Raw genomic sequence first — 10,190 nt, forward strand, 5'->3', positions numbered from 1 at the left:
CCTCTTTCATTAATGCCTTCCCAGAACTCAGCCCTTCATGAGCTTTCACAAGAAATTCACTTCCACCAACATTTTGTGAATTTTAGTAGACTTCGCTGAAGATATGTGGGATCATGGTGAGAGGTCAATTCGTAGAAAGCTTCACTTTTCTCTCTCTGCTTTCCATTCTCTCTCATCTACCCTACTCCCTTCCAGAAGCAAAGCAAATTCTTCACCTGGCTTTCTGCATAGCAATTTAGCAAGCTTGATGCTTGAACATGTCCTTGGGATCTCACTCTTCACACCAGCACCTTAACCAAGTATTTTCTTCTCAAGTGCTCTCCTTGAGAAGAATTCTGGTAGGAAAAAAAAAAGTTATCTACTCTGTTACAGAGAAAAAACTTACTTTGCTCTGGGAAAAAGGACTTATGATTCATTAACAAATGTGTCAATTAATGGTAACAGCAAAATTTTAAAAGTCTTCTATCTAGAAAGTCATGTTAATTTTATACTTTTGGCAGATGAAAAATTATTCTTATACTTGTGGTTTTAAACCAAAGAGCCATTTTATACATCTGAAACTAACACAATATTGTTAATCAACTATGTTCCAATATAAAATAAAAATTAAAAAAAAATAAAGCAAAGAGCCATTTTAGACTTTTTTTTTTGGACTGGGCCTTTACTTCACTATGACTGGGATGACACCATGTTTTAATGATTACTTCCATGATTAAATGGCCAAAGTACGCACAGTGAACTAAAAGCAAAGAAGTTAAAACTACACTTAAGTACCCATACTAATGCTGATCAGAACCTGTTATTCCAATGTAAACACTACAATTACATTGGTTGTATGAGACTTGAAGTTTAGCAAAGTTCAAAGACTCTCAATTGCACCCATTCAAAAACCGAAGATAAGACTGTAATCATCAAGCCAAGTCAGGAAGCCAAATGTTGTTGGGTCATTGCAGATAAGGAACTAGTGATGGATTTAGGATTCCTACGTGGCAGGGGCCTGGGACAGGCAGCTTTCTATGGGGGAAGGTAGGGTGGGAGAACAGGTCTCGAAGCTGCATTTATATAACACTTTACAGAAATTGAGAAAATACTAATTGTCTATTCAATGACTATGGTGCTAATGAACATTGTGCGGATACTAAAGCCCATTCTCCCTCTTTGACACTACCCTGGCCCTGGGGCCCATAATGGTCTGGAGTCTTTCTGGTTTGGTGGTTTCAAATTTAAAGCTATCCCAGAAGTGATTCAGTCACTTAAGGTCTTCAGAACATACAAAGTCGCTACAACTGAACCTCAGATATTCTTGAAAAGGTGTCCCACACTAAGCTGGTCTTTATCTCAACCAAAGAGTGGCAACAGGTATTAATGGGTTAAAGAGATGGGGCAAAAATTAGGAGACAGTGGGCCTAGGCGATACAGTCAATTCCGTGCTGGAGGCAGAATGTCCATCTGTGTATTATAGAAGATTGAAATACAAAGGACAGTTGTGGCACACATATAGGTCATCTCATATTTTAGGGCCAAACATAGAAGTGCACATGGATATGAACTGTATAATGTCTATGAAGTCCTGTGCTTACTTCCTGTTTTGTTTTTGTTTTGTTTTTTTGTGAAGTTGCTTACTGACACCTACTGACTGTCATTACCCACGTTCTCTCCCTGAGGCATTCCTCCCTATCCTCCCTACCCCACCTGAAACATACACACAGACACACATGCACAAACCCTAAAACTGACCTGCTCCTGCCCCTCTGTTAGTGGAAATAGAGGAATCTTTAAAAACTTCCCCCAGCTTTTCATTTGCATCCTCCTCCCGTACTTCCCATATTTTGGGACAGTAGCCAGTAGCTGTGCCCTTCTTCAGGTACACTTGGACAGAGAGGAGAAAGTCATTTGTTCATTTCCCTACTGGCCTTTCTCTCTTGAAATACAGCTTTATCTTCTGGCAGCTTTCTTTCTTTCTTTCTTTTTTTTAATAAATTTATTTATTTATTTATTTTTGGCTGTGTTGGGTCTTTGATGCTGTGCGCGGGCTTCAGTAGTTGTGGCACGTGGGCTCAGTAGTTGTGGCTCATGGGTTCTAGAGTGCAGGCTCAGTAGTTGTGGCTCATGGGCTTAGTTGCTCTGCGGCATGTGGGATCTTCCCAGACCAGGGCTCAAACCCGTGTCCCCTGCATTGGCAGGCGGATTCTCAACCACTGTACCACCAGGGAAGCCCCTCTGGCAGCTTTCTGAGTGCAATCCTCCTTCTGGTGCACAGAGGCACTGCAAGCAATACCAAACTACCCATAATCAACTGTAAACTTATAAACATCAAAAAATACCTCACGTGAAATTAAAAGATGAACAATCATGCGTATCCAACTACACAAAAGAAGGAATATTTGAAAATGAAGACAGTTAAGAAAACGTTTGGGATGTGTGGTCAGAATACATTTATTGACTTTTTAATTGCTATTTTAAATTTTATTTAATATAATTTTTTAATAGTAGAGGAAAGAAAAGAGCAAGAATTCAGTCCTGGTTGAAGTCCCTTTTAAAGAGGTGGTTATAGAAGCTGGAAAAGAGCCACACAGAAGGTAGGACCAGAGGGGAAGACCAGAAAGAAATTGAATATTTCTTTTTTCTGAGATACTCTAAGCATAACTTGTAACATGAGCCCCAAAAAAGTACAGTTATTATGTAGCACAGTTCCATACACACCAATATATTTGTTGTTATAATTATTTTATGGTTTCTCAAAAATTGGTTTAATTAGCATAGACGATTGTTTTGTTTTGTTTTTTTTTGTTTTTGGCCACACTGCTTCCCCAACCAGGGATCGAACCCATGCACCCTGCAGTGGAAGCACAGGGTCTTAACCACTGGACTACCAGGAAAGTCCCTAGAATATTGTATTTTTAATAGATGTCTGTAACAATCTCTCCCATTCTACATGTGCTTCTAGAACCATGCCACTTACTGGGTAAGAGGCGAAGTCCATGCCTCTTCTCCGCTTGGGTGGGCCTTTGTGACTGCCTTGTCCAGTGGAGTACTGTAGAAATCACACTATGCCATGCACTTCTACCTTGTTCTCTTGGAACTCTCAGTCTAAGAACCAAGTCACCATTCTGCGAGGAAGTCATAGAGAGGCCCACATGGAGAGGAACCAAGCTCCTAGCCAACAGCAAGCCCAAATTACCAGCCATGTCAATGGGCCATCTTGAATGTGGATCCTTCTGGCCCCAGTTGAGCTGCTTTAGCAAATGGACCAGAGCTAAGCTGTCCAAATTGAGACCTGCCCAAATTACAGATTCACAGCAAAATAAATGAATGATATTATTTTAAGCCTCTGTTTTGAGGTAGATTGTTACATACCAATTGATAAATGGGATAATCAGAATAAATGATCAGAGATTATCATGTGCCTATCATGATATTATTCTCATTTCATTTATCATTCAACTTATTGCATACCAAGCTCTGTTCTTCATGCTGGTGATACAGCAGTGACTGCAACAGATAATGTCCCTCCTTTCCTTAAGGGAGTGCTTGCTGTAGGGAGGGCAGACAGACTATTAAAAAACTAACAAATAAATTGATAATTGCTAGGTGGTAATAAATGCTTTGTAGAAAAAGCAGTCTATGGGGAATAGAGAGTGATGGAGTGTTCTGTATTAGATGGAGTGGTTAAGAAGGGCCTTTCTGAAAGGAAGACAATTGAATAGAGACTTGAAAGAAGTAAAGCAGCACATTCCATGAATATCTGGGGGATGAGCTATCAAGACAGAGGGAATAGTGCAAAAGCTCCAAGATAGGCATGGCTTCGAGGCCAGAAAGTTGGAGTAGAATGAGGAAGGGATGGAATGAGAGGAGATGAAGTCAGAGAAACATAGTGGCAGGGACAGACCCTGTAGGGCTTCATAGGCTATGGTGGGAACTTCGGCCATTGAAGGGTTTTGAGGACAGAAGTGACATTATCTGACATATTTTTAAAAGATCAGTCTGACTGTGTGGAGAATAGATTGTAGGAGTGCAAGGTTTGAAACAGAGAGAACTGCTAAGAGGTTAATGCAATGATCCAGGTAACAGATTATGGTAGCTTAGACCAGGGCATGAGAAGTGATCAGATATTTTATCTACATATATGTATAAAAGTACAGCCACCACAGGAGTTCCCTGGTGGCCTAGTGGTTAGGATTCTGGGCTTTCATTGCCATGGCCCAGGTTCAGTCCCTGGCTGGGGAGCTGAGATCCTGCAAGCCATGTGCTGTGACCTAAAAAAAAAAAAAAAAAAAAAAAAATACAGCCACCACCAGGATATGGATGTGGAACTTGATTAGAAGAGAGGCATCAAGTATAACTCTAAGGTTTTTGATGTTATTTGCTCTATAGCAAGTACATTTCATGTACTTGTCCTGCCCTCCATTGGAGCTCCTAGAGTCATTTTGAGTATTCACTCATCTAATGGCTATGATGCCAGTGCCAAGTGCCACTCAAGACACTGTGCCTTTAATCACAGACTCTTCAAGATGCTGACCCCTCACAGAAATGCAGGAATGACTCAGAACATTATGACCATCGCTTTGAAGTTGTCTGTAACAGATCTAATTACACCTTTTTTGTTAGCAATATTTCCTTGAAGAAGTTGACTCAGGAAATAGGGAGAATCCAGAAGCTGGTTTTACTGTCATGTCCTAAGGGGACAATCAGCCACAATAATTTATGTTGTTTCTCCCAAAGAACTTGGTAGGCTTTCTTGTGTGTACCTTGGGTCCTCCTTATATTTCCGAAGTAACTAAAGAGGGAGACAGATATTATTAGTGTCATTTAACAAGTGGAATCTCAAAAGGATTTATGGAGTTTGTCATTAGTCATTCATTTTAAGCCTTGAAGAACTGGCAAAATAAGACTATAGTTAATTTTGATGGTTCCAGGAAAGAAGAAGACACATACTTTTAATTCCCAGGTAGGTTCCTTACCACTTAACAAACTCCTAGCCAGCTGCTTCTTTCCCCTAATATCATACCCCCATGGATTTTGTGGCAGTAATAGATTTTATTAGGTGAGCAGGTAGGTGATAACTGCCCTGCAATCAGCGCTGACCTCTAAAGTTTAGCAATCCCTAGACATTCAAACTTTTTCTTAATAACTTACTATAAATCTAGTCTCCAGGAAAACATGTAAATATTACTGAATCATTTAAACTTTTTGACTTTCATGTATTAACTAACCATCTAATAAAGTGGTTCTGGACTTCTCAGATTTGTCCTGAGACTGTCTTCTTTAGCTTAAAGGGCTTCTCTCCTACTTCTAATAATATGGGCTTCATCTAGTGAACAAGCTACGTTCCTTAGTTCAAACTGATCAGAATTTTGTTAAGTCTTAATTTTCTGGAAGTTTGTAAAGCTTCAGGTTCATTTTGATAACTTAAAAGATGACAACAGTTTACTAGCTGCAGTTTCACCTTTATTTTTAAACAAAGTCAATTGTCGTTAGTCTAAGCCAAAGAATGTTTACCCCTTAGTCAAACAAAAATACATCAGGGAATATATTCCGAAGTCAAATATACACATTTATGAATTTTTTAGAGTACAAGGTCCTTCTTTTAGTACAGTTTTAAGGCAGGCTTAGATTCGAAAAATCCCTGTGTTCCACTGTGATTGGCTGTGGCATACTTTTCTTCATCTGTAAAATGGGGATAATGAACTACTGCTAAAGCAGTTTTGAGATTAAATGAGAAAATGTAGTAAACGCTTAGCACAGACTCTGGCACTTAGTAAGGTCTCAGTAGATGTTTGCTATTTCTAATATATATGTAGAAATCCTCCAACTCCCTTTCTATTCCCCATTCACTAACCTCCCAATCAAGTCTGAGTCATTGAGGCCAGTCCGGAAGAACAGGCCAATAGGGAGGAGCTCAGACATTTCAAGTCAGGTGATCTTTGGTGGTTGTGATGTTTCCAGAAAGTACCTCACCTTAATCCAGGCAAGAGGCGCCCTTGCCAGGCCCCTTGCCCTGGTCCTGTACTTAATAAAACCCTGCATATCACAAACACACAGAAAAGTAAATTTATCAAGGAATGTGTGGCTATGGCTGCCTCTGTCATTTAGGACTTGGCATTTAGCTCTCACCAGAAACTCTAAGCATCTGCCCTGGTAATGAACACCTTCCAGGCCCCAGGGAATTGCTGTTCCACATTTCTTGTGCTGTGTCCTCGACACAAAAGGCAATTGTGTCTGAATGTCATGAAGGTTTTAGGTTTGTGCTGTTGTTAACATTTGAAACAGATACTGCTTTGGAGTACAGGAGGATTTGAGTAAGGGAAATTTTTTTTTAGGAAAGACAAGAAAACAAATTAACTTGTTGAATTCTTTCTTTGTGATAACGTGAACACAGAAGATTCTGGAATAATGAAGTTTCATGATGGAGTAAAGCCAAGCCTCCAATTTCTTGCTTATCTTTATGTTCCAGTTCCTGGTTCCAGAGGTTTTTCATTGTGTTAAAAGTTAGATTTGATTTAGACCAGATGTGAGAGGCTGTAGAAGAGTAAAGTGAAACAACAGAAGGTGCTCAAATAATGAGCAAATCAGTCTTCGGCAGAAAAAAGTGAATTTTAAATTTGTGCTAATTTTTTAATATGTAGTATTACTTGCTTTTAATCACAGTACAAGTGTTTAAACCCCAAACAGATCTAATTTGTAAAAATATGAAAAAAATTGTAGACAAATTTTTTTCTAAATTGAATGAAACTGCATGAGGAATATTCAACAAATGTGACACTCTAGTGAAATATAAGGAAATTAGAAGAAGGAAACGGAAAAGTTTGCATGAATTTGAAGAAGAAAACATGTACAAATAAACCTAAAACTAATTTCGATAGAGATTATTTTCTGACCCTGATAGGTCAGTGTATATAGTCTGATTGAAAAGACATTTGAACAAATTGAGCAACATACTACTATTTTTGTTTTCCTTTATTACACCCCATCATTGAAATATTGTAAGAAGAATAACAAAACTTGGGTGGATGTGGATATTATTGTAAGAGACAGAGAAAATTGCAATAAAACTGGCAGTGGTTTATATAATACCAAAATAGCTGGTAATAGTTTCTATTGTATTCTATTGAAAACAATAATTTATCATATATGACACCATTATATTGTTTGAATGTGATATGTGAAAAATCCTGGTTCATTTCCAAATCTAAGTATTGCCTTATGAACATTATTTAAAATTCCAGTTTCTCTTGCTTCAGCACAGCGAAGTTTCTCCGAATTGAAATTAATAAAAATTATTCAAGAACCACAATGACCCAAGGAAAGTTGTCCAATTTGGCCTTCTTATATGTAGAACACAAATGACGAGCTATCTTGGTGATGACAACACAGAGATTTTGCTGAAATGAAGAGATAAAAAGGAAGTTTTATGGAATAAATATATTATAATTTATGAATTTTGTATGTCTTTATCTTATTAGTCATTCAAACATAAATAGCCTATCAACAGAACACCCAGACATGCTCAATCATAATTATGTTTGATTGTCCTTGATATTTTGCTGACTTTCAGTCCCATAAAAATCATAGCTTTATACATTTTCCTGTTAAGAAACAAAGTTTATTCTTTCATTGAAGACTAATTATTGTTTTCCTAGATAAAAATACAGGTTTAAGGGACTTCCCTGGCGGTCCAGTGGTTAGGATTCTGCACTTCTACTGCAGGGACCACTGTGGGAACTGAGATCCCACATGCCAACCGGTGTGGCAAAAAAAATACAGGTTTAAAATGCTTCTAATGTGTTGATATCAAAAGAGGGGATCCAACCATAAAGGAGTTTACCTATTTGCTATTCTTCAGTGTATAACCATAAAGTCATGTAAAGCAAAAACCAACTGCAGGGACTTCCCTGGTGGTGCAGTGGTTAAGATTCCACACTCCTAATGCAGAGGGCCCGGGTTCCATCCCTGATAAGGGAACTAGATCCCACATGCATACCGCAACTAAGAGTTTGCATGCCACAACTAAGGAGCCCGCATGCAGCAACTAAGACCCAGCGCAACCAAATAAATAAATAAATAAAATAAATATTAAAAAATCTGTCATCATCATGATTTAATTAAAAAAAATTGCAAAGAAAAAACATTTTGAGATAACTTAAGATGCTTTTTGATCATAATTATGGTGGTTTCAATAAAGAACTAGCTGATTAGGACAGTAGGTAGGTACCTCAAATTCATAATATATGAATATATATAACATATATGGGAAAATAAATATGGGAAAACTTTCCATATTTTGTTGTTAAATCTTCACTACCACAACTAAAACTGCTGATTTATTTGATAAAACTGAGCTTGCTTTCATTTCAAATAATAAAAGAAATATTTCCTATTCTAACAGGAATCAATGTTTTATTTTTAATAATTTCCCTATTTTTTTTTTTTTCCCCTCTGGCCACACTGTGCTGCTTTCAGGATCTTAGTTCCCCGACCAGGTATTTCATGGGCAGTGAAAGCACTGAGTCGTAACCACTGGACCACCAGGGAATTCCCAATGTTTTATTTTTTATCTTGAAATAATTTCAAGATCACAGATTGGTTGTAAGAACAGTACAAAGAATTTTCGTATACCCTTCTTCCAGATTCCCTATTGTTAACATTTTAACACGTTTGCTTTATCATTTTCTTTCTCTTTACGTATATGTATATGTGTACATACACACAAATGTAATTATTTTCTGAGTCATTTGTTGAGAGTAAGTTGCTGAAATAATACCTATTACTCCAAAATAGTTCAGAGTATATTTCCTAAAAAATAAGAACACTCTCATATATAACCACAGTTTGCTTATCAAAATAAAATTAACATTGATCTATTACTACCATCTAATTCACAGATTCCATTCAAATTTCACTGATTGTTCTGAGAATGTCCTTTGTACAAAAGAAATAAAAAACCTTCCTTTTTCTTTTTTTCCTTTCCTGTCCAGGATGAAGTCTAGAATCACACATTGCATGAAGTTTGTCATGTCATTTTGGTCTCTTTTAATCTGGAATAGTTCTTTAGTCTTTCCTTATCCATCACGATTTTGTCACTTTTGAAGAATGCAGACAGTTACTTTGTAGAATATCCCTCAATCTGGGTTTGTTTGCAGTTTCATCATGTATCAGACAATTAAATTAGACTGTGTTCTCAGTGCATGATATAAGGAGGCACACAAAACTGACTTTTCCCATTACTGTGATTTTTAAGTATTACTACTTGAACAAGATTATGTTGGTCGAGGGTGCTGGACAAGTTCCCCCTGGTTCCTGGTGTCACCAACTGCATTGGCTGAGCCAGCCATGCTAGCCACAACCCCCCAGCTGCAACCAAATGGAATAGGTTCACATATTTTAATTTTGTTCTTTTAAAGGTTTATAAGTTAAGAAGAAGCAACATAAGAAGAATAAAACATTTAATTGTGTTAGCTTGCTTCATAACTTCCAAATATTCAGGTTAACGGTATGTGCGCCTTCATATGTACCCTTGCCCTAAAACGTGCAAAAGTTAGGGCTGGACCTATTTCCAGGTAGACTTTCCCTCTTGATGATTCCACCTGCAATGTAAGCAGGGCCTGACCAAGACACGTGGCATGTTTCGTAGGCTAATAACTTGATGGACTACCAAAATGAAGGTCTTATGTATTTTCTATAAACACAAATTGTATGCCTCTTTCTTTACATTTCCAAAAGCCACTCGACAAAGATGGAACCACACTTGCCTGTGAGGAATGTTTTAGCATTTCTCCTTGAGGGCTTTGTAGACCTTGGCCAGGGGGGACTCAATGTAAATTTTTCTGGTTATAAAAGGAGTTACAAATTGAAACCAGAGGAAACTGGCCTCACGATTCTTATTTTTTTCAAGTGGCAGTTTTTTGGAACCACTTAACCTGGTCATTCTGTTCAGCAGACCCTTCTCCCAGCTCTGACACTGAGCAGTTTATATGCTGATTCTTTCCTGCTAGATTAAACTCATACACACTCATGTCCCAAGAGCAGGCTTAAATCATTGGAGGATGGGGGTACAGAGTTAAAATTCATTCTAAGGATGGGTATATTTTAAATTGCTGTGCCAGTATGTAATTTGTCTTTTTTTCCTGGTGGAGTCAGTAAATTCCACTATTGGGAAAATAGAATTTGTTTTCTATGTTCCTGAGACCTTT

Source organism: Balaenoptera ricei, chromosome 1 (genome assembly GCF_028023285.1).
Source record: "Balaenoptera ricei isolate mBalRic1 chromosome 1, mBalRic1.hap2, whole genome shotgun sequence".
Lineage (NCBI taxonomy): Eukaryota > Metazoa > Chordata > Mammalia > Artiodactyla > Balaenopteridae > Balaenoptera > Balaenoptera ricei.